General features: G+C 53.7%; 1 long non-coding RNA gene across 5 annotated transcripts; it reads left to right on the top strand.

Annotated features, from left to right (window-relative positions):
* The first annotated feature begins 21 nt into the window (after positions 1–21).
* On the top strand, positions 22–24,104 carry LOC133238194 (uncharacterized). Of its 5 annotated transcripts, none has more exons than XR_009733458.1 (5): positions 22–981; positions 1,588–15,266; positions 15,999–16,214; positions 17,269–17,680; positions 19,706–24,104. It is a non-coding gene; the product is annotated as an uncharacterized LOC133238194 (long non-coding RNA). The 5 variants fall into 5 exon arrangements; XR_009733459.1 differs by having other exon boundaries at positions 22–12,909; positions 14,687–15,266; XR_009733457.1 differs by having other exon boundaries at positions 23–12,909; positions 15,187–15,266.
* The last annotated feature ends 164 nt before the right edge of the window (positions 24,105–24,268 follow it).

The raw sequence follows: 24,268 nt of genomic DNA, 5'->3' as shown, positions 1-24,268 counted from the left end.
GCCGGGGGGGCGGGCGGGCGGGGTGGTTGGCGGGGAGGGACGTCCCGCCCTCGGGGAAGCCCGGAGAGGGGGCGGCGCGCGGAGGAGGACCGGCGGGAGGGCGTGTGGGCCCAGAGGAAAAGACCCGAAGACCGGGAAGATGGAGGAGGTCGCGGCGGCCGAGGGGGCGGGGGCCCCTCGTCTGCCTCCCGCGGGGTCACCTTGGCCAGGCCCCCAGCGGCCCGGGGCTGCGGGGAGGGCGGCGGCAGTGCCTCTCCGCGGGCCCTGATTTCTCCGCCCAGCCCAGTTCCAGGAACGCGCGGGCAGCGGCTCGAGCTCCGGATTTGGGGCGGCGCAAGCGAGGGTTCGAGGCTGGTCTCAGCCCCTCCTTCCCGTCCGACGTCGGGCTGCTGGTCCTCGCCTTGTCCTCGGCCTCAGTTTCCCTCTCGGTGGAATAGGGAGGAGTTCCCACCGCGGTCTTGGTGCCAGCAGTTGGGGACAACCTACATCGTCAGCGCGAGCGCCTGCGAGGGTCGTTGATCGCGCCTGGACCCTCAGCGCCCAGCGCGATGCGGGCGATTAGGAAGTGCAAGGAGTGAGAAATCAGCTGCAGCAGGCTAAGCTGATTTCCACCTCCTGAGATTGAAACCCAGACTCGAATTCTTTAAGTGTGTTTTGTTTGGGTCAACCCGGAGACCCCGCCCAATTATCTTCTTGCTGTCTGGTGGCAAATCTTGGTTCAAAAACAAACCCTCCTGGTGTTGGCCTGCGCTGCCAGTTGGCCTTGAGGAGTCCGGGAGAGGAAAACCATGCACTCTAAGCGAGGCGTCTTGATTCTGGGTGTAATTTTGCCTTCATTCTTGCTCTTGGTGCCCGGCCAGAACCTGAGAGGAGCAGGTCTTCATCACTCAGCGACCTCAGTGCCTGGCCCCATGCTCCCGCACATAGATATGTTTCTCGGATGGACACAGAGCAGTTGCTCATTCCATCTTAAGTGGTCAGGTAGGTATAGTAGTGCTCACGACTGTTGGGTGAATGGGCACATAATTGGTGCTGTGAGCTGTTATGTGGGCAGGTAGTAAATGCTCATTACATTTCCAGCAAACGGATACATAATAGGTTGCATAAATGGACAAGTAATAGGTACTCATGACTGTTGCATGAACAGACAAGAGGCTGTTGGGTGATACATGAAAGGCCAGTAGGCCCGCACCATTTGGAGGTGACCTCCCCTGTCCCCACCCCACCCCAGTTTCCCTGTGTGAATAATGTGGAGTGAGGCCGGGTTAAACATTAGCCGGCAGATGGTCCCGAGGGAAGGCCAGCTTCGGGACCTAGCACCTCCTAGGAGGGGGCTGTTAAGGGCCGACGCTCTGGGTTCTGGGTCCGCTGACCAGCCAGGGCGTGGGGAGGGGCAGGGGCCGAGGGCCGCAGAGCGCCCCCTTCCGGCCTCCCGGATTTGGCCCTCGGGGGCCCTGCAGCCTGGGGCCTCACTTCGTTCCAATTGGCCCTGCAGGCTCCAGCTGCGAGGGAATGCAGGTGGATGGTAATAAAAGGTACACAAGGGGCTAGTTTTAAATCTTAAAACTGCTTATGGAATGCTTACAGGATGCCAGCGACAGTGGGGACAGATAGTGAACAATCCCAGCCATCCTTGCCCTTCGAGGTCTCACAGTTCAGCTGCAACTGATTCAAGTGAAATCCACAGGTCTCCACACTATGAGGGGACCTGACCACAAGAAACCTAAACCCGTGAGGACTTTCTCATTTGTTTTTCTGCTCCCCTGTGTTTTCATGGACAAGCACGTTGCTCCCAGTGAGAACTCTGACTTAGGATTCCCACATTTGGATGGTAAATAATAGTATCTCCTTTCTGAGGTTGTTATGGAAATTAAATGAGGTATATTCTCAATACACATTAGCAATCACTACTAGGAATCAAGAGGCTTCCCAGATGGTATTAGTGGTAAAGGACTTGCCTACCAATGCAGGAGACATAAGAGACACAGGTTTGATCCCTGGGTCAGGAAGATCCGTGGGAGGAGAGGGTGAGGGAACAGCAACCCACTCCAGTATTCATGCCTGGAGAATCCCATGGACAGAGCCCTGGCAGGCTACAATCTATAGGGTCACAGAAGTCAGACACGACCGAAGCAACTTGGCACATATGTACACCCACAGCAGGTAGCATTAAGCCTGACCCACTGCTTTTCAATTCCAGGACCCAGTTGGTGTCCCCTTAGCTGCAAACAAACCCTTAAATTTGGCACCTGCAAACCCAACAAGAATGAGGAACTCTATATATAATTTTGGTGGAGTCGACCCAACCAGAAACCCTCAATTCTCAGCCAGACCAGTTCTTTCTCTGAATGAGATGCTTTACTTTCATTATATTCACAATAACCCTGAGGGTGGGTCCTATGATTATTCCCATTTTGCAGAGAAAGAAACTGAGGCAGAGATTAAGTGACATGGCCAAGGTCTTAGAAGATAGAAAGAGGCATAGACCAAGTTGTGGTCTCAATCAATCTGAGTCCAAAGCATTTGTTATAATTGCTGCCTCCCTGGGGCATCAGCTAAGTGGTGGGATGGAGTGTGGGACATATCAGAGGGCCAGTCTCAGAGAGGGTTTTTCATGGTATGCTTTTCTAGGAGGCAGCATTTGTTATGGTAGTCAGGCCAAGTGTGGCTTCTTCCTTCTAAGTGCAAGACGGGTGAACAGGGATGTCTTCTTTCCCTAGTAAGACACTAGATTTCCTCCTTCCAGGAGCCCTTACTCTGAGTACCCATCCTTTGCCACCTGCTTCCCTCCCATGTGTTATGTACTGTCTCTTCTGTTAGAGCATAAATTCCCCAGGAAGTAGAAGAGGGGACAGTATCTGCTTTGTCACCCCCCCCCTACAGGGTCCTGCCCAGGGCCTGGCATCATCATAAACATTGCTGTTAGAGACTGAAGGTTTGTGTCCTCCTCTGTATTCATATACTGAAGCCCTACCCCCAACCCTGAGGTGATAATATTTGCACATGGGGCCCTTAGAAGGTAATTAGGTTTAAATAAGTTCATGCAGTCCCCATGATGTGATCGGTGCCCTTATAAGAAGAGGAAGAAAGTTGGAGCTCTCTCTTTCCCTCCCTTTCTTCCTCTCATGTGAGGACACAGCAAGAAGGTGGCTGTCTACAAGCAAGGATACGAGCCCTCACCAGGAACTGAGTCTGTGAGCACTTTGATCATGGACTTCCAGCCTTCAGAAGTGTGAGAAATAATGGTTGGTTAAGCCACCCAGCCTGTGTATTTTGTTATAACCACTGGAACTAAGATAATCGCTGAATATATTTGGGGGCTGAATATTGTCCCTTATCCTTCATCAATGAACATTTTTTTCCCCCATGCTGCGTGGCTTGCAAGATCTTAGTTCCCCAACCAGGAATCAAACCGAAGCCGCCCCACCCCGACCTCCGCCCCGGCAGTGAAATCACCAGGCCCTAACCACTGGACCACCAGGGAATTCCCAATAACATTTATTGAACATCTCCTAGGTTCCCGTTCATTCAACAGATGCCTATTAAACTGTTATCACATGTTCATTCAACAACATTTATTGAGGGTATGCTGCTTGCTGGGCTAGCAAACTCATCCAGGTTTCCAAGGGGATTGCTCAGTCTAGGGTGGGCTCCTTACCCAGTACCCAGAGGGGACATGGCTCACTCATTCACACACATGTACCTGCCCACTTAGTACATGGCTCTTTGGTTAACACATGATGAGTTTCAGTCCAGCAGAAACTCAGCTGTATAAATATGGTTCTTCTCTTTCCAGAGCCTTTAATCTATTCAAGGGACTGGAATTGAATAATACAAGACAACATGTGAGCCTGAATGTTTCAGATGTAGGAGAGGTAATAGGAACCAGGATAGATGAATGGTACCTATCAAACCCCAAACTCTAGCCCTAAACCTCAGCCAAGTCATCAACTCTCTCCTAATTTCCCTCTCTGGGAAACCATGATCCTCATGCCTGCTATGGGGCTATATGAGGCTCTACTAAGAGGGAACACAAAGGGCTGGAAGGGAGAAACAGCGCAGCAAATAGTAGCTGCGCTATTATTATTAATGAAGCCTGCAACCCACTGTGAGTGGGGCCCAGGCACAAGGATGGAGCTGTGGCAAGAAGTGAGATCAGGGTGACTTATTAACCTTCAGCAGTCAGCCTGGAGAGCTCTCTCCCCGTTGCTGCTGGCTTGCCATGGCTGCAAGGCTGGGGCTAACTATGGGTGGGGTGTTTATTCTGGGAATCAGCCCTGACTGTTCCTCACTTTCAGCTCCAGAGAGAAAGAAGGGCTTTGAGTCAGAACTGAGGGCCCTGCTGGGCCCAGCATGTATGACCCAGCCCACCTGCCAGCAGGGCCCCTGACTGAGAACACCCGGGAGGCACAGCCCCCGGACCAGCAGGGTCTTTTGGGTTTGACACACACTCTCCCACTGGAGACACACCTGACCCCTAGAGGGCCTGAAGCACTCAGCTTTTGGAGTTTTGGAGGCTGAGCTCTAGACGTCAGCCTGGAGTGAGGTTCCTGGGCAGGGAGAGACAGACACTGGAGGTGGGGGTGTCCATGCTGGCTTTTCCGCCCCTGTAAGTGCCCCCAGCTCCTTCATCAGGGCTCTATGGACATTCACCTGTTCAGTCGCACAAACCTGACACATCAGGGCTCATCCACCACCAAGGGTGATTTGGGGCTTCCCTGGTAGCTTAGTTGGTAAAGAATCTGCCTGCGCTGCAGGAGACTCCAGGTTCAATACCTGGGTCGGGAAGATCCCCTGGAGAAGGAAATGGCAACCCGCTCCAGTATGCTTGCCTGGAAAATCCTAGGGACAGAAGAATCTTGCAGGTTACAGTCCATGGGGTCGCAAGAGTCAGACACGACTTGGCGACTAAACCACCACCATACTGCACTGAATGTTCTGCCTTCACCATCTTGGGATTATTAATAATTTTGAACAGACCCAGTGCATTTTCATTTTTGCACTGGATCGGGTCCATTGTGCAGCCTGTCCTGCCCCCCTGCTTTGTTTTTTCCCCCAGTCTTCCCCAAGTGAAGGAGGTTTTCAGATCCACTCCTCAGCCACGCCCAGCCAGCCTGGAGTGCCTTAAGTAATAAGCCCATTTCTTGAAAGGGGCGGGGGTGAGCACCTGCCACTTCAGCCTAACGGTACCAACCTTTCCGGAAAAAAGCCTAAGGAGTGCGGCTGTGTGGTGGTGGGTAAATCACTCAACTTTCTGATCTTCTGATTATTGAGACAGTGTTTTATTTAGCTGAGTTGGACTACTGGGAGGATTAAAGAGGTAGTTCATATAACACACAGTGCTTGGTGGAGTAAGCGTTCAACCCATTAGAACTATTATCAATACCGTTTTTAAAAAGGAGGATTCTTACAGGCGCTAACTTGGAGAGAGGGAGGGAGGGAGGGTAGGGTCAGCCCCATCCCTACGGACCTGCCCCGGGAAGGAGGAGCCGCCCCTCCCCCGACCCCGCCCCGCTGTCTTCCGAGGGAGGAGACCCCACCGTGGTAGGGACGAGGGGGCGGAGGAGCGGGAGCGACACATTTTTGAGTCGTGACCAAGTGGAAACTCCCTCCCAGAGGCGGAAGCCGGGGGCGCCCCAATGGGGCCGGAGCCTCCGCCGAGGCGGGATCCGCGGCCTGGAGGCGGGGCGGGGCGGGGCGCCGCGGGGTGGGGATGGGGGACCCGGGACCCGCCCCTCGCCTCATGAATATAAACGAGCCGGCGGAGGAGAGCGGAAGTGCGAGGCAGCCCTGTCCCTGCTGGCCCCGCCTTCGCCGCGGGCCCGCGGCCGGAGGGGCGTGGTCTTGCCGCAGACGCCCCGCCCCTCCCGCCCAGCGCGCGGGGCCTGCTTCCGGCCGGCGCGCCCCGGACGTGACCTCGCGGGGGCGCGCGCCGGAGCCGCCCTGGGGGAGGTACCCGCGCCCCTAGCGCAGGTAGGGTCGCCTTTTGTCTCCGGCGCCGGCCCCCGGGGCCTGGGTTTCCACCACCCGCCCGGCCCGAGGCCCCAGTGCTCGCTGCTCCTCTAGCTCAGACCCGGCCTGGCGGCCCCCAGGGCGCGATCTGGTCCCTGAGTCAGGCTCGCAGTCGCGCCCGCAACCCGGGAGGCGCGACAGGAACCCATTCACTCCAGCGCGGGCTCCCCGGGTACAGAAGGCTGCAAAAGCCCTGCACCTCACGGGGCTTGTGCTCCAGAGCGAGAGAGGCCGGCGGGTGCATCAGTAGAACGTCCAGTATGTCGGATGAGTGTCAGGGTGAGAACAAAGCACGGGATGGGCACCACCCAGGCCGCTGGGGGGGCCCTGGAGAAGGTGACTTTTGAGCGAAGACCCGGAGGAAGCGAGGAAACAGGCCGGTGCCTGGGGGTGTCGGGGGCAGCCGGCCATTGAGGCTGGTGTGGCTGGAATGGAGACAGGCAGAAGGAAAGGATGGAATCATGATAATAATGGCTCAGTGTTGAGCAGGTGTCCTGCAAAGTGTTAGGTGCTCTATGTATATTATTTTTTTTAAGCCTCAGGACAGCCCGGCCCTGGGCGCTAGCATTATCTGAGAGGAAATCAGTCTCAGGCAGGCTAAATAACTTGCCCAAGGTCACACAGCATTGGAGCCCAAGGAGACTGGCGTCATTGCCCGATACACCCAGGAGACCCAGAATAGGGTGACCTTGACCCAGTCAGGTTCTTGTGCTGTACCTCAATTTCCTCCCAAAGTGCTGGAGGGAGAGGGTGTGACTGACTCCCCAAAGGGAAGGACGGGCAGGCAGGGCCCTTTAGCTAACAATCTTCCCCAAAGCCAGTCTGCTGTAATTCATGCCCAGCCCTGAAATCCAGCCTGAAATCTACACAGAAGGAGGATGTAGCAGGAGTCTTCGAGGATGTCCGCCTACCCAGGAGAGGCTTTTATTGCCTGGGAGGCATTTGTCATCCCTCCAGGCTCTGGAGCAGGTACAAGTGGGCTTGGGAAGGGAGGACAGAAGGCCCAGAGGCTGGAAGAGGCTGCTTGGAGGCAGGGGGAGGCAGGGGAGAGCCCTGTGAGCCTCAGTGCTCCAGAGCAGTAACAAAGGCGGAGTCAACCAGACAGGCAGGCTCTGTGTGCATGCAACCAGCAAGTGCAGAACAAGCAGAATCCCCCAAACATCCCTGCGAGCCTGGAGAGGTTAACACACACACACGCACACAACGAAACCCACCCATGTCTGCACCTGCAGCACATTCTTTGGCCACTGCTCAGACCATAGGGCGGAGAAGGCAATGGCATCCCACTCCAGTACTCTTGCTTGGAAAATCCCATGGACGGAGGAGCCTAGAAGGCTGCAGTCCATGGGGTCGCTGAAGGTCGGACACGTCTGAGCGACTTAGCTTTCACTTTTCACTTTCATGCATTGGAGAAGGAAATGGCAACCCACTCCAGTGTTCTTACCTGGAGAATCCCAGGGATGGCGGAGCCTGGTGGGCTGCCGTCTGTGGGATCGCACAAAGTCGGACACGACTTACGCGACTTAGCAGCAGCAGCAGCAGACCAGAGGGAAAGGGCCTCAGTGCTTCCTATCTGGGCTTGGCTAGCCACGCTGACCGCTCTCTGCTGTGGGAAGGGGCAATCTCCTGTGAAGATTTGCTTATGCCTCTGATCCTGAGTTTCTAACAGGGCAAGGGGGGTGAGTCTTCAGCTTTGCCCCTCCTCTAGCCTGGCACAGACTCCAGCCTCGGCCTCTGGGCCATGGTGTGAAATGTGGCACTGGGAGGATTCGGCATGTGCCCCATTCCTGTGTGTTGGAGCACAGTCCTGGTGGTGCAGGAGCACAGTCCTGGTGGTGCAGGACCACAGTGGAACTTACCATCAGGCCCATTTGGTAGATGCTCAGAGAGGTTAAGTGGTTGGCCTGAGCGTGCACAGCTGTCAAGGAGCAGAGGGGACTTCCTTAGTGGTCTAGTGGCCAAGACTCCTGGCTCCCAGTCCAGGGCCCCAGGTTTGATCCTGGTCAGGGAACTAGATGCCACATGCTGCAACTAAGAGTTCAAATACCACAACCAAAGATCTCGCATGCTGCAACGAAGATTGAAGGTCCCGTGTACCCCAACTAAGACCCAATGTAGCCAAATAATTTTGTTTTTTTAAAGGACCAGAGGTGGGATCCTAGTCCAAATCATTTGACTCCAGAGCCCTGCCCCTCAGGGAGCTGATTCACCCTGTAGAGGAGATATATTTCGTGTTTGGCCTGGAGACACCCTCCCACCCCCGCCGCCTGCCCCCCCCCACATATACTCTGTGGAGTTGTAGGGATGGCAGAGGGGACAATGACCAAAGGGGATGGAGACACTTGCTGCTCTTCTTTCTTCTCAGCCACACAGTCAGATAGGTCAGTCCCTTCTCAGGGTGGGAGTGCTGCAGGTGGGGCCAGAGGCACCCTGGGGGCACCCGCCAGGCAGAGGGCTTCCCCAGGAGAATGACTCATCCTACCTGGGCTCCTGGAACCTTCCGTACACCCTGGCCTTGAACTGAGGGGGCGGCTGGAGCTCTGGCCGCTGACCAGGTAGGCTGAGAGTGTGGGAATGTCCGGGTGGAGGGGGAGAGGTCTGAGGTGTCACATTTGAGTCCTGCAAGTCACAGGGATGAACCTGGAGAGAATGCCCGAACGAGCTGAGAGGTGGTCCCCTCAGATCAGTCTCTGTGTTGTCTGTCGCCTACTGAGCTGGAGAGCTTCTGAGCCTTACAGCCCCAGTGGTTCTCAAACTGAGAGACTTACTGAGGGCGGGGCCCAGGGATACACATTTCTAACAAGCTCCCAAGCAGTTAAGATGCATGTGGTCCTCTGAAACCTGGAAAACCACTGTCCTGGACCTCCCAGCCAGGCAGCCGTGAGAAACCCCTTCTGGAGCCTTCTAGCAGATCCAGAGCCTGCTGTGTGTGTTAATGTTTTCCACGACTGGATTTAAGTGCATTCCACTCTCCGTTGGGGGTGCTGTCATCAGCTGAGCTTCTTCCCTGTATAAAATAAATGATGGCGTCTCAAGTGATAGCTCTGCTTTGATCCATCCCCGGCCGTTTCCCCCAAAGAGCAGGCTACCCCATCACCCGATTACCGCTGAGCCGCTTACCGCCGGGCTGTCCTGAGCCTTCCCCCTGGGCAGACCTCCTCCCAGCTGTCCTTCCCTAAGCCCTCCGGGGTCTGCACTGCCTGCCTGCCTGTGGGCCCCTAAAACTGGGTATTCCCTAGGATTCCCTCCTTGGTCCTTTTCTGTCTGATGCCTTTCCTCAGGTAAAGAGGCAAAAGTGAGGGAGGGATTTCCCTGGCTGTTCAGTGGCTAAGACTCTGTGCTCCCAGTTAAAGGGGTTCAGTCCCTGGTTGGGGAACTAGGTCCCATGTGCTGTGACTAAAGGATCCTATATGCCCTAAGGAAGATTTCTCTTGCTGCAACTAAGACCCAGCGCAGCCAAATAAATAAATGGATTTTTCTTAAAGTGAGAGAGGAACCCCATCTCTATTCAGGAGAGTCCCCCCAATACTACCCAGCTTCTGAGGTATATCAGCCCAACGTTTTCAGGGGCGAGCTTGATATCTCCCCTCGGCTAACCCCATGGAGCTCTTCGATACAGGCTCTGACTTGAGGGGAGTCTGGCCACACCTGTCACTCTGAGGGGGGTCCACCCACCGTGGATTCCTCGATCCTCCTTCCAAGCTGTACCCCTGACAGGAAAGAGTGCCCATCCCAGTAGCCAGGCTTCCTGCTGGAAACTTCTGACTTATTTCTGCTTTCCCTGTTAAAAGTCATAGTGCCCTCTCACCTTCCAGACCCCTGAGTGCACACACACCTCCACCCACCACACGGGTGTCTGTCCTGGTGTCCCAGGCTAGGGGTCTCTTTGTATTAATACCTTTTCTTTTATTCCCGCCCCCCGACCCCCATCACACATCTCTTAAGTCCCTTCATCTGGCCACTGCAGTTAGGGGCCTTTGAACTCCCCAGTGGCCCCCTCACTTTCTGAGAGCTTGACTCAGCCCAGGGGTGTCAGCTGAACTGGACTACTTGGAGGCTCCCTGGCTTTTCCCCATCTGTGTCAGGGGCCACGTGGCACTGAGTCAGTGCCCCTGCCTGGAGTCGGGGTCTTCGTTCAGATCCTGGCTTTGCCCTTCCTGGCCTTTAGCCTGGACAGATTTCTTGAGCCCCCCAAATCCCCATTTCCTTGTCTATAATGGCAAAGCAGGTATTAATAACAACAGTCTTATCTCACAAAGCACTTGTGAGGGTTGATGATATGTGACCTGGTGTCTAGAATTCCTTGGCACATTTAATTTAATTTAAACACTGCTTGGTGCATTTAATCTTCAAAACCATGCTGTCAGAGACTTCGTTGCTAGTCCAGTGGTTAACAGTCTGCCTGCCAATGCAGGAGACTCAGGTTTAATCCTTGGTCTGGGAAGATCCCACGTGCTGCAGGGCAACTAAGCCCATGCGCCACAACTGCTGAGCCCGAGTGCACCTGGAACCTGTGCTCCGCAATGAGAGAAGCCGCCGCAGTGAGACACCCACACGCGGCAGCTGGAGAGTAGCCAAGCCTGTGCTGCAGCAAAGCCCCATGCAACCAAAAATAAAAAAATAAATCTTAAAAAAAATGCTGTCAGGTAGAAAGTCACTGTCAGGCCCAATTTGTAGATGGCGAGGGAGGCTCAAAGAAGCCAGGAAGTTGAGCACGCAGCTGTAAAGCAGCAGAGGTGGGCTTCAGTGGAAACCAGTTCACCCCAGAGCCTTAGCTTCTAACCGCCAATCCTGACTCTGGGTTCTCTTTCTTCACCTTCTGTTCATTCATTCACCCATTCAGCAGTTATTTATGGTGTGCCTACTATCCAGGGCTGTGGCGTGAAGGAACAGGTGAAACCCCACTCTGTGCAGAGAGGAAGGCCTCAGTTCCTGCAGGAACTCCTGGAGGCAATTGCCCAGGCTCCTCTTGCACACTCGCTTCCTTGGAGGCACAGACCAGGATGCCTGTCTCTCCTCTCCACTGCTCCTCATACCTGAAGGTCTGTAGGCGCTGGACTGGATTAGGGTTTGACCCTTGTGAAGGAGGAGGTGGATCACAGCAGGACCTGTTGTAGGGCTTGGAAACACTGGAATCTTCAGGGAGTGGGACAGCGCAGTCACGAATGGGGATGCAGCTCGGTACCCCAGTGAGGTACCACTTCACCCAGCAGATGGCGGTCACAAAAAAGGAGGGGCAACAGCAAGTGGTGAGGAAGAGAGGGAGGAATTGGAATGTTCTCCCACTGCTAGTGGGCACGTTGGGCGTATCAGGTGGTGCGGCCACTGGCAGTTCCTCAGGATAGAGTCACATTTGACCTGGCGACTTCACTCCCAGGTGTGCCCCCAAGAGAAAACACATGTCCACGAAAAACCTGTACACAGATGTTCACAGCAGCGTTATTCACAACAGTCAAAAGGTAGAAACAGCCCAAAGGTCCATCAGTGAATGAATGGATAAACCAACTGGAATATTACTCAGCCAGGAAAAAGACTAAAGTACTGACACAGGCTACCATGTGGATGAATGATATCACTTCTTTCAGCAAAAGAAGCCAGACACAAAAGACCACATACTGTATGATTCCTTTGCTCTGAAATGTTCAGAATAGGCCAATCCATAGATAGTTAATAGGTGAGTGGTTGCCAGAGGCTTGGGGCAGGGGCTAGGGTGGCATGGGTAAGTGGTAAGCAGGGCAGGGTTTCTTTGAGGGTGATGAAAATATTCTAAAATGGATTGTGGTGAGGGTTGTACCACACTGAAATACTGAAGAATCACTGAATTGTATACATTAAAATGGTAAGTTATATACTATGTGACTTATATTGCAATAAAGCTTTTATTAAAAAAAAAAAAATACTAGCCAGGAGCCTTCGCTGGGGGGACAGTGGTTAACACTGCGTTTCCAGTGCCAGAGACTCAAGTTTGCTCCCTGGTTGGGAAACTAAGATCCCACATGCCACACAACATGGTCAAAAAGAAATCAGAATAATTAGCCAGACTTCCCTGCATCAATGCTGACAGAAGGCACGAACACAAGAACTCAAAAACTTTCTGAGGAATCGAGAGACATTCTTTGGGGTTGCTTTGCTGTAGTTCTCGGGACACAGAGAAGTGACTGTAGATAAGGTTTCCGTTTATCCTTCAGACCTCAGCTTACACGTGACTCCCGAGAGAGACCCTCCCTTTGTTACTCGTCCTCTGTCTCAGCCTCTTCTTTCTTTCTTTAAGAGTTCTTCCTGCACTTGGAATTGTTGTCTGTCTGTGGAGCTGATTCTGACTCTTGCTGGGTCTGGTTCCGGCCAGTCAGGGGCTTGCTTCTTGCTTGCCCCATAGTAGGTGCTCAGTAAATTCCTGCTGCGTGCATGAACAGCAAGTACTGATAACAGCCGGGGCGCCGGGCTGGGGTCCACACTCCCTGCAGGGGAGAGAGCCAGCAGGGCGGGTCGGGGTGCCGCCCAGCCCCAGTGGCTTGCTTTTTCTCTGTTCCAGTTCCAGGAGAATGTCTCTGGAAAGGAAGCCCAAAGCCCGGTTTGGCTGGGAAGAGGCGGGCAGGGAGGGGAGCAGGGGCCGGGCGGGCCTGGGGAGGAAGTCTGCAGCCCTAGGCTGCCGAGGGCGCGGCGTCTGTGTTCGCACCTTTGGAATGTGGCTGATTCACTCTGGGGGGAGGCAGGCAGCCACTGCTGCCGCCGACCGCCGCCACCGACTCGGATCCGACATCTGGAGGCTGGATTCCAGGAGGAGAGATGGAGTCTTGCAGGCAGATGTCAGCTTTGAAGGTCAAAGTGAGCAAGGGAGCCAAGGAGGAAGAGGCTGCCAGGGTCCCACGCTTCCCCACCCAGGATTCTGGGAGAGAGGTGAGGCCCCGTCCCCAGCCTTGTCCCAGCCCTTCAGCCACCAGAGCCCCTAAGGGGGCAGGACAGCCTGGGGCCCTCCTTCAAAGACCAGTTGCTTAAGAGCTGATGTAACTGCAAAGGCTGAGGGCCTAGCTCGTCCCTGCTGTCAGTGGCCTTGGGACACGGGCTTGCATCTCCCGGCCCAGTGTCTGGTGTGGCTTCACTCAGGCTGTCGCTCCCCAAGGCCTGCGAACTCCCAGCTTGCCTCTCCCTGGGGCTCCAGCGAGACCCTCGGCTTGCCCCTCGTTGGCTCAGCTGGGCCCAGCTCATGTTGGACACTTGGATGGGACAGGTCCGGGTCAGGAGCTCACTCCAGTGCATGGCTGACACCCCGAGAGCCACACAAAGAAGGTGGGATTTGGGGGTGGTCCCCCAAAGGAGCCAGTGCCAGAGGATGGGCAGAAGCCACTCTGTGAGCTGCCTCCACAGGACTGGCATCTGGCACTTCTGCCAGGCAATGCACTCGGCCTTATGACCCTCACCTACTGGGGTGTCCCACTGGCTAGATTCCCTAAGCTCTCAAAAGCTCATTTTCTTCATCTATGAAATCTCATGGGATTCTTTTTGGGATTGACTGAGACCATACCTGCAGATCCTCTGGCACCTGTCTGGCCCGGAGAAGACACAGAGCTAAGTGACCTTGGTGCCTTTCTCTGTCCTGAATCTAGGTGCTCTGTGATCTGCCCTGTGGGCTGAAAGAATGGTGTGTGCATGTGTGTGTGTATGTGGGAGTGAGCATGCAGGCTCCTTTCTGTTCTCCAAGGAATTTTGTACTGTCTGGCTTCTCCCTGGGTTAGGGACTACAGCAGGCAGAGGGTGGAGGCAGGAGGGACAGGAAAGGGCTGGGGGGAAAAGTGGGTGGGCATCACCTGCAGGCCTGCAGGCTCAGGCCTGCCCCTGGGAGTCTCTTCCCTGTGCCCTCAGCTCCACCAGGGCTGGAGGAGGGGCCCAGGATCACTCCTGGGAATGACGGTCTGTCCCTCCCTGTGCAGCATAAGCCTGCCTGGTCATTTGACCCGGGTGGGGTGTGTGTGTGTGTGTGTGTGTGTGTGTGTGTGAAGGGAGGGACCCAGGCTCACCCGTCTCCTATCCTGTCTCTCCTGGAACCCGGGGACCTGGGGGAGGGGGTGACTCAGAAGGGGAACCCAGGCCCGGGGCTCCTCAGAAGAGGAAACCCGGTGCCCAGAGTGGTCGGAACCTCTTGGAGGCTTAAAGAGAAACCTGGAGGTTCTGGGAGGGTGGAGGGCCGGCCTCCTGTAAGCTTTTTGCAGCTATTTGTGAAGTGCAGCCCCTCCCAGAATCTGCTGGGGCACAGGACGTGCTCCACGGAGCGTGCCCCCACCCCACCCCACCCTGGGTTCAGCACCCTCCACTCCTGCCAGCCCTGCCTCCCAGCATCCCTCTGGGACGCAACACATCTGGGCGTCTGCTCATCCCCACCAAACCACCCACATCCTCCGACTTAAGGACTTGAGTCCAAATGCTACCTCTTCAGATCCCTGCCAGCCTCCCGCACTCACGGTTATTCTCCTCTGGACATGGTGGGCTTGGTACTCCTGTGTGGAGCTTATCACCACATCAGCCCCCTCGGCGATGAGGGGCTCCTGCATCCATCCCTTGTCCACATCCTACGTGCCCTGAGCCTGACTCTAGGACAGGCATCCCAGACTGTTGGGACCACGCTGCCTGGCTCTCTTCTCTAAGATTTTTCAACATGTTCGTCTGTCTCTTTCATTAGACGACAGACTCTCTGAGGTTGAAGGACATAGTAACGAAAGCTACGTTTTCTGAGCTCTTACTAAGTGCTTTTTAAAAACTGAGGTATAATTCACATACCTTAAAAGTCACCCCTTTAAGATGGACAATCCAGGACTTCCCTGGTGGCACGGTGGATAAAGAATCCACCTGCTAATGCAGGGGACACAGATTCGATCCCTGGTCCAGGAAGATTCCACATGCCATGGAGCAACTGGGCCGCAACTACTGAAGCCCTCGTTCCCTAAGAGCCAGCAAGTTGCAGCTACTGAACCCGTGTGTACCTAGAGCCTGTGCTCCGCAATAAGAGAAGCCACTGTGATGAGAAGCCCGCACGCTGCAATTAGAGAGTAGCCCACCCCCTGCAACTACAGAAAAGCCTGCACAGCAACAAAACCCAGCACAGCTGAAATAAATGAATAAAGCAGTTTGTACACATAAAAAATAAAATTTACGATCCAGTGGATTTTAATGTATTCACAGAGTTGTGCATCCGTCTCCAGCATCTAATTCCAGAACATTTTTATCATCCCCCCAAAGGAAGCCCAGCAGATTCATCAACTGTAAGATGTGTACCATTCGTGTGGGGATTGATCATGGGGGAGGCTTTGCACGTGTTGGGGCAGGGAGTAAGTGGAAAGTCTCTGAATCTTTGCTCAATACTGCTGTGAACTCAAAACTAGTTTTTTGGTTTGTTTGTTTTTTTTTTTTTATTGATTTTGGGAATTTTCTGGTGGTCCAGTGATTGGGGCTCTGTGCTTTCACTGCACAGAGCCTGGGGTCGGTCTCTGGTTTGGGAACTAAAATCCTGCTAGCTGCATGGCACAACCCGCCCCTACATTGATTTAAAACAAAACAGAACCCTGAATGCATTAGCAGTCACTCCCCATTCCTCTCCTTCCCCACCCCCAACCACTGGCAATCATTAGTCTGCTTTCTGACTCTACAGATTTGCCTGTTTTGGACATTTCATATAAGCAGAGTCCTATAATATGTGGTCCTTTGTATCTAGCTTCTTTCACTGAGCACCGTGTTTTCAAGGTTCATCCACCTCATTCCTTTTTTATGGGTGAATAATATTCCACTGTCTGAATGGATCAGCATCGGTTTATCCATCTGTCCATCAGAGGACATTCAGGTTGTTTCCACTTTTCGTGAATAATGCTGCTAGGAACATGCATGTACACATTTTTGTAAAGATGAGGTTTTTCCAGTCTAAGTGTTTTTTTGACAAACACCTCATTTAATCCTCAAAGCAGCCCTGTTTCAGTGCTGACACGATCCCCCTCCGGCAGGTGAGGAAGCTGAGGCTCAGAGAGGTGAGCCAAGGTCACGTCACGGCTGGAAGCCATGGAGCCAGGACCCTCCTGCCTCCTGGTCAACAGACCCCGGTGTTTCTGCCTGTATTTAGCAGAGCTTTGCCCACTGTTACTGCACAGTAGATGTTGCTGACTCTTCAAACAAGGACCATGCACACCTGAAGTCCCAGAAGTCCTCTGTGATCTGTCAAGGTGAGTGGGTCACCTGCTCAGTGGTGATCCAGCGGCTCCAAGGGATGTGCGTTAGGGGGTTACAAGAGGTCCCTGTGGCCATAGCATCATCATCCATGGATCCAGGCTGGACCAGACCCGGCCCTGCTCCCTCCAGATGCCATTTGCACCACCTCGGGGAGTACAAGCCCCAAACATTGCTGCCCTTTTCATTCACCTGCAGCCTCTTTCTTGGGGTTCCCGGGCTGCCTTACATCTCTTGCTTTCTTGGATTTGGCATGCAGCCCTGGGTCACCTTCTGGTGGGCTTTGTTCCTTTCTCCTTCCCAGGAGCGTGGCATGGTGGGTAACTGCTGTCAGATATCCCAGGTTTGAGTCAGCTTTGCCACTCTGGCTGTGTGGCTTCGGGCACGTTCCTGAGCTTCTCTGAGCTTCCATCTGCTCATCTGTGATGGGGGTCACAATAATAGACCCGCCGAAACTCTGTGGGACTGACTAAGGGCAGGGAGATGAGCAGCTCGCGCTGTCCCCAGCACCTCACACAGGCCTGGGAAGAACTCGAGGTCGGTCCTCAGGGCAGAGGCAGGCTGGCAGTGGGCCGGGGAGGGGGCAGGGAGCTTCATGTGTCTCCCATGACTCAGTCCTGTTCGAGGAGTGGGGAGTCAAGGCCAGGCCTCTGAGGTCGGGCGCCTGGGGACCTCCTGTCCTCCTCCTCCCTACTCTGCCCTCGGCCTGCTCCCCACCCAGCGCTTCCGGCAGTGCCGGGCAGGGCCTCACGCATTCTCCGCTGGCCGCCTGGGCACGCCCTCCAGCCTTCCCCAGATCCGCAGCCCGGATCTGCAGCCCCGTGGCCCAAGGGCTCGGACGCTGGCCCACCGTGGACCACCTTGAGTGGGTGCCACAGCCCACAGCCTAAGGCAGAGGGGCGGTGATGAAGAGAGGGGATGGGGGCGGAGGGAGGGTCTTTTCTGGCCGCTGGAGCGGAGCTGCAGCTCCTGCCAGGGAAACCCTCTCTCCTCTCTGCTGCCAAGCCTTTCCCAGCCCTGCCCCTCTCCCCTCTGCTTCTCAAATTTCAGCTTCTGCATTACTGGCATCACAGCCTGCCGCTGTGGTCACTGCACCAGACAGACGTTAACCCCCAGTGTGCTGGTGGGAGCAGTGCGGCTGCACGTGGGCGCATGGTCCGGAGAGGCTGAGGGAGGAGACCGCCACCGGGAAACCTTCCTTCACTCCAGCCAGCTTCCCCTCCAGGGAGCTTGCTCGCCCTCTTTCTCCCTGTCCGCCCAGACTTGAAGCCAAAGCCCTCCCTGACCCTTTGAGTTGCTCCTTCCCTTGGCTGTCTGGCCCTGACTCTCATCCACAGCACGTGGGTTCTATATCACCATGAACCGGGCCTTGTTTCAGCAGATGGGGTTCTCGCCCTACACATCCTTCAGCTGCCCTCTTGCACCTGGCCTTACCTGGGCAGGGCTGGACCCCTGGGACCAGGTGAGTGAGTTCTCAGCCTGATGGCTATTCTGGAGACGATCACAGCCAGGTCTCTGAGAGGAGCCTGAAGGGAGCCAGGCACTGGTACAGACTGGCCAGGTGACCCTGGCAAGTCCCCGGGGAATAACAGGATTGGGGGTCCATAGTGAGGATGAAATGGGGGATGCAGGTAAAGCCGCCAGAGCAGCAGGTGTCAGGCACACGTGCGGCCCAGACTTCTCGTGCCCATATACACAGGGGCCTCCTGGCAGGCTGAGCCCCCCTTCCCAGGGAGAGCTCCTCCCGTTTCCCATCAGCTTCCCCTCGAAGCCCACCCAGGTCTGCTTTCTCATCAGAGCAGGCATCCGTCCCTCCCCTGGCCCGTCCCGTCCCATCCTCAGATGGGGCTGGACGTCCTGCCTTCTCTCCCCATCCCTGTCTCCTTCAGAGGAAAGCCTGCAGCCCAGAGGGAGACTGGACAGCCTCTTGAGCTCAGCAGCACCCCTCTAGCCCTCCTCCCTGATTCTCCTGCTTCCTGCTTTCCTTTTGAACCCCAAATGCTCCCTCCCGGTTTCCTGTGGCGCCTCTGCTGACCCTTTGTCCCCTCCGGCCACAGTTCCCTTGGTGCCTTGACCGACTTAGCCTCCTTTATATTGACCGGAGGCCCAGAGGCCCTGTCCTCCCCTCCGCCTGCACCCCTGGTCCCCTTTACTGCTGTGCTGAGACCCAGGCTCCTGGTGGGATTGTTGTAACTGCCCTGACGGCTTACAACCAACTGAGGAAGTGGTCAGCCAACCATTGCTGTCTAAAATGGAAAGTCCAGCCAGGATGGCCATTCACTGAGTTTTTATAATGGGGATGCACCCAATCGAAGCAGACAACCTGGCTCCTCCTAGTCGACATGTTGCAAAGCAGCAGAGAAACATTTCCCAGGGTTGGGGAGTGGGGGAGCCTGGACAGGGCGAGCTGCTGGAGGAAGAGAAGAGAAGCCAGGAGGCTCCCCACCATGGGCTGCAGTGTCGGGCCTGGAAACACGGAGTGCGAGGGTGGGACCAGAGAGAGGGGACAGGGGACATGTCACAGGTGGGCTCCAGCCCCCTTGTCAAGGGCTCACTTGTGAGCAAAGTGAATCAGATCAGCCTGTTAGAAGGAAGCGGGCATCTGGAGATCGGGGTCTGGTGGCCGGGGGTTTGAGGCCCTGGGGGTGTGGGAAGCTGGGTGGTCAGAGCTTCCACCCTGGTATGTGTAGTTGGGTTTCCCAGATGTACTCAGGGTGAGCCTGGACAAAAAACATTGTGTGTGCTGGTCGCCCCCTAGTGGTTGGGGGACCCCCGTCTTGTTGGCCCAGGACTCTCCCTGTGGTTAGGGTAGGAAAAGGCATTGGCGGGTATTGCGGTTTGCTCCAAACCCCAACAGAGGCGTCTGACCCCCATTCTGCCTTCCTGGGAGCATTTAGGATCATCTCCCAGGCAAGGGCTTTATGCTTCTATGGGGTCTCATCCCTGCTCCCATAGCTGGTATCTACACCCCTCAACCCAAAGAAGGCCGGGATTCCCCGTGTGCACGTGAGCATGCTGGGGCCTGAAACATCAGCCAGAGCCCGAAAGGCCATCTTGTCCATCCACCTGCTGCTTCTCTCACGTTTGTGTAGAGGATAAAGCTTCAGATTAGGGTTGGGACCCCCGTTTCTGCTTCAGGCTCCATCTCCAATTCTCTGTACTTCCTGAGGGAAGTTCCTTAACTTTCTCTGTACCTCCTTCATGGTCTCCCCTCTGTGGCAGCAGAATTCTTCTATGACCCCCCCAATGACTTTTGTTCTCGTGAACTCCCTACATTGGGTGTGGGTGGAACCTGTGACCCTGGCATCACTCCCGTGATTAGGTTATAAGTTGCCTAAGAGATAGGTTATCCAAGTGGGCCTGACCTAATCACTCAAAGCCATTTAAAAAAAAAAAAAGATTTTCTCCAGCTGCTTGTGGAGGAGGAGATTAGAGAGATTCAAAGCCAGAGAGGGAATTGATGTGTGGGACCCTCTCTGTTCCTCAGATGGAGGGACCACAGGATAAGGGCTTGAGGATGGTCTACAGGAGCCGACAGCCCACGACGACGGGACCTCAGTCCTACAGCCGCAGGAACTGAATCCTGCTGACAACCAGTGAGTTTGGAAAACCATCCAAGGCCCTGATGAGATTGTAGCCCTGCCAATGCCTCAGTTTCACTCGGCAGGACTTTGAGCTGAGAGCCCAGCCATGCCACGTCTGGCAATGATAAATGGTACTGTTCGTGTCCAACTCTGTGACCCCGTAGACGGCAGCCCACCAGGCTCCTCCGTCCCTGGGATTCTCCAGGCGAGAACACTGGAGTGGGTTGCCATTTCCTTCTCCAATGCATGAAAGCGAAAAGTGAAAGTGAAGTTGCTCAGTCATGTCAGACTCTTCGTGGCCCCATGGACTGCAGCCTACCAGGCTCCTCCATCCATGGGATTTTCCAGGCAAGAGTACTGGAGTGGGGTACCATCGCCTTCTCCATTTCAAGCCAATACATTGATGGAAATCTTATGTGGCAACAGGGAATAAGTCCATCATCGTTCCAAAGAGGAGAACAGTATTCTAGATGCAAATGTAGGATAAAAGTTTAAAACTGAGAAAAACCCATCCCCTGCTCCTCGGGCGCTCTGTAAAGTGGAAACCTGCCACAGCCTCTGTGCTGATGGTCCCCCCTCCTGCCCTCCTGGCTGCAGTTTAAATCCATGGTCTTAGGGCTCACGTCTCTTGCCTGAGCTTACAACCAGCCTCAGAGGAGGGCAAGTGTGTTCTGGAAAGGGTAGCACTGATGGCACCTTGAGGGCAGTCACATCCCACTGTGGCTGAAGAAAGATGCTCTGGAACCCTTTGCTTTAGGAGATCCCTGAGGTTTCTGGGGCTCCTGGGACTTCTGGAAATCTTCAGGGTCAACAAAGCTATTTTTTTAAAGAAATACAGCTGTTTAATTTAATAGCTTTATTATATATAATTCACCCATCTAAAGTGTAAAATTAAGTGGGTTTTTTTTAATACAACCAGTTTTGTAACCATCACCACAATCGATTGAGAAGATTTTATCACTCCCCCCAAAGAAACTCTGTACCCTAGCACCCACCCTCCATTTCCCCCTGACTCCCCCTCATTCCCTTCAGTTCAGTTCAGTTCAGTTCACTTCAGTTGCTCAGTCGTGTCTGACTCTTTTCGACCCCATGGACTGCAGCACGCCAGGCCTCCCTGTCCATCACCAACTCCCAGGGTTAACTCAAATTCATGTTTGAGTCGGCGATGACATCCAACCATCTCATCCTCTGTCATACCCTTCTCCTCCTGCCTTCAATCTTTCCCAGCATCAGGGTCTTTTCAAATGAGTCAGTTCTTCACATCAGGTGGCCAAAGTTTTGGAGTTTCAGCTTCAACATCAGTCTTTCCTATGGATATTCAGGACTGATTTCCTTTAGGATGGACTGGTTGGATCTCCTTGCAGTCCAAGGGACTCTCAAGAGTCTTTCCCAACACCACAGTTCAAAAGCATCAATTCTTTGGCACTCAGCTTTCTTTATAGTCCAACTCTCACATCCATACATGACCACTGGAAAAACCATAGCCTTGACTATATAGACCTTTGTTGACAAAGTAATGTCTCTGCCTCATTCCCTGGCAACCACTAATCCACTTTCTACCTCTGTGGATTTGCCTATTCCGGACACTTCATAGAAATGAAATCCTACGATATGCAGCCTTTTATGTCTGGCTTCTCTCACTGGTCGTCACGTTGTCAAAGTTCATCCACCTTGTGCCATGTATCAGTACTTCATCCCTTTACATGCTGAGCAATTCTTCACTGGGTGAATAGACCATGGCTTCTGTATCCAGTCATCAAAAGAGCCTGTTGCTCATCACTCTTCCTACCTGGAATCTGGGAGTGGGGCTGGGGGATAGGCAGCAAAGGGGAATGGGGGGATGTGGGCTGATTGGGCTTGGGTTTGACAACATAGAGGAAGGAGGGCAGGGGTTCTGCGGTGTCCTAGGCCACACTGTGGCCCCTGGTTCTTTCCCCTAGGCTGAGTCAGTCCGGTCCCCTCTCCTGTTCTCCAAAGCATTGTCTGCCCCAGGGTCTCCAGCCCCAGAGCCCTGCTGCAGGTGGGCCGGCTGTCTGTCAGCTCTGTAATCTGCATTTCTGATCTTCTGCATTTCTAACACCAATTGTCCACTGGCAGTTATTTGATGACAGTCTTCACAGGGACTTCCCTTTTAAAGGGCAAACTGTCTGCAGGCCAGTTTTCACATCAGATCCTACCTGTGAGTGTCTTTACTATAAAGCGGGTGAGCACCATGATCAACAGAAAAGAAACTTGCAACATGCTTGCTTCCTTTCACTGTGACAAGTTTTTTTTTTTTTTGGCTGTGCCACAAAGCATATGGGGTCTTAGTTCCCCAATCAGGGATTGAGTCCGTACCCCCTGCATTGAAAGTGCAGAGTTTTAACCACTGAACTGCCAGGGAAGTCTCATTACCATGACAAGTTGGAGCAGGGGAAGGGGAAAGCTGGGCCCCTCCTCTGTCCCTCCCCTGTTCTCCCTGGCCAGCTACCTCTGGCCACTGTCACCCATGGCAACCCAGTGATACCAGGAAATACCGCTTATTAATGCTATGACAAGCCAGGTGTGCCAGTGACTTCTTGTGACAGTCAGCCTGCAAGCTAGGTACTATAGGGCTTCTGTTTTACAGACCAGGAAGCTGATTCAGGTTAAGGAACTTGACTGCGGTCACCCTGATAACACCAGGAGCTGGGGTTGGGGCAGAACCTCCTGGATTCTGAGTCACACTGCATGGCCTCAAGTGCTTTCTGGAAACCCTGTGGTCCAAAGAGTGAGGAGTGTGTGTAGACAGAGATGAGGTCTGAAGACTATGGCCCCGGGATATCTCAGATGCTAAGCAGAAAAGAGCTTCAAGAAGGTCATTTAGGGACTTCCCTGGTGGTTCAATAGTTAGCATTCCTTGCTTCCATTGCAGGGGGCCCGGGTTCGATCCCTGAACAGGAACTGAAAAAAAAAAAGTCAGATACAGTGAAGACAGGAAACAGAGCTCCTTGGAGTCACCAGTGAGAGCAGTTTTCATGGAGTCCTGGCTTCGGATGGAGTGAGCAGGATGAGAAAGTGGGCATAGACAGCCACTTTGGGGAGCTTTGCAGTCAAGAGTGTAGCTGGAAGGGGATGTATGATTGTCTCATTTTTTTTTTTTCCTTTTTGGCCAAGTTATGGGGCTGATGGGATCTTAGTTCCCTGATCAGGGATTGAACCCAGCCCCATGGCAGTGAAAGCATGGAGTCTTAACCACTGGACCACCATGGACTCCGCCGTTTTTAAATGGGAATAAAAATGGTTTGTTCTCCACATGGGAATGAGCCAGTAGCAGGCAGGAGGGAAGGATGCAGGAGTGGGGGACAGTTGCTGGAGAGAATACACGTTGGAGGGGTTCTCCAGGCACCAACAGAACATGGACCCACATCTAGGTGCTGGCTGGTTAGCAGATTTCAGGTACCAGGGGGGAGGCAGAGAAGCCTTAGGAAGGGAGGGAGGAGGGACCAGGGCCATACGAGGGGATGGCCAGCTATGCAAAGGAGCCACTTGAGCATCTTGGTCCAGCATTTAAAAGTAAGATGGTGAGATTTCCTTTTCCCAGCGCTGTTCAGATCCAGGGTTGGGGGCAGGGGCAGGACAGGTGGAGGGCTGGACTCAGAAGCGAGCATGCATGCAAGATGATTAGATTGCTGGGCTGTGAAACCTAAACTGGAGAAGGAGCAAAGGGAGAAAACAAGGGGCTTGCGGTAGCCCCCTCCCCTCACCTATGGAGTCAAGCAAACTATAGCCCACTAGTCAAATCCAGACCACTGACCTTTTTAATTTTTTTTGGTTAACTTTTTAAAACACTGTGGTAAAATGCATATAACATAAAATTTACCATTTTAAAATTTTTGTGTGTTCACCTGAATGGTAACTTTGCTGTTTTAAAGTGCACGATTCAGTCCCATTAATTACATTTATGATATTGCGCAAACACCACCACTATTTCCAAAAGTTTCCATCACCCGGAACAGAAACTCCATACCCATTATTAAGCAATACCCCCTCATCTCCCCTCCCCCTCCCCCGCCCTTGGTAACCTCTAATCTACTTTCCGTCTCAGTGTGTTTGCCTATTGTAGATCATTCATAGAAGTGGAGTCCTACGATGTGTGACTTTTTGTATCTGACTTAGCATCGTGTTTTCAAGGTTCAGCCAGGCTGTAGCATATATCAGAACTTCATTCCTTTTTAAGGCTGAATAATATGCAGTTGTTTGAATAGATCAGTTTGTTTATCCATTGATCCATTGATGGTTTTCACCTTTTGGCTGTTGTGAATAATGCTTCTGTGAATACTGGTATATGATCATGTGTTTGAGTCCCTGGTTTCATTTTTTGGGGGATGTGTAACTAGGAGTGAAATTGATGGAGCATACTGTAACCTCTGCCAGGTTTTGTATGAACTGAGATTGTACAGTAGACGGAAAAATGACCTCCCCAAGATGTTCATGTCCTAATCTGT

The sequence above is a fragment of the Bos javanicus genome, chromosome 25, assembly GCF_032452875.1.
Source record: "Bos javanicus breed banteng chromosome 25, ARS-OSU_banteng_1.0, whole genome shotgun sequence".
Classification (NCBI taxonomy): Eukaryota; Metazoa; Chordata; class Mammalia; order Artiodactyla; family Bovidae; genus Bos; species Bos javanicus.
This window is presented reverse-complemented; position numbering and strand designations above follow the sequence as displayed.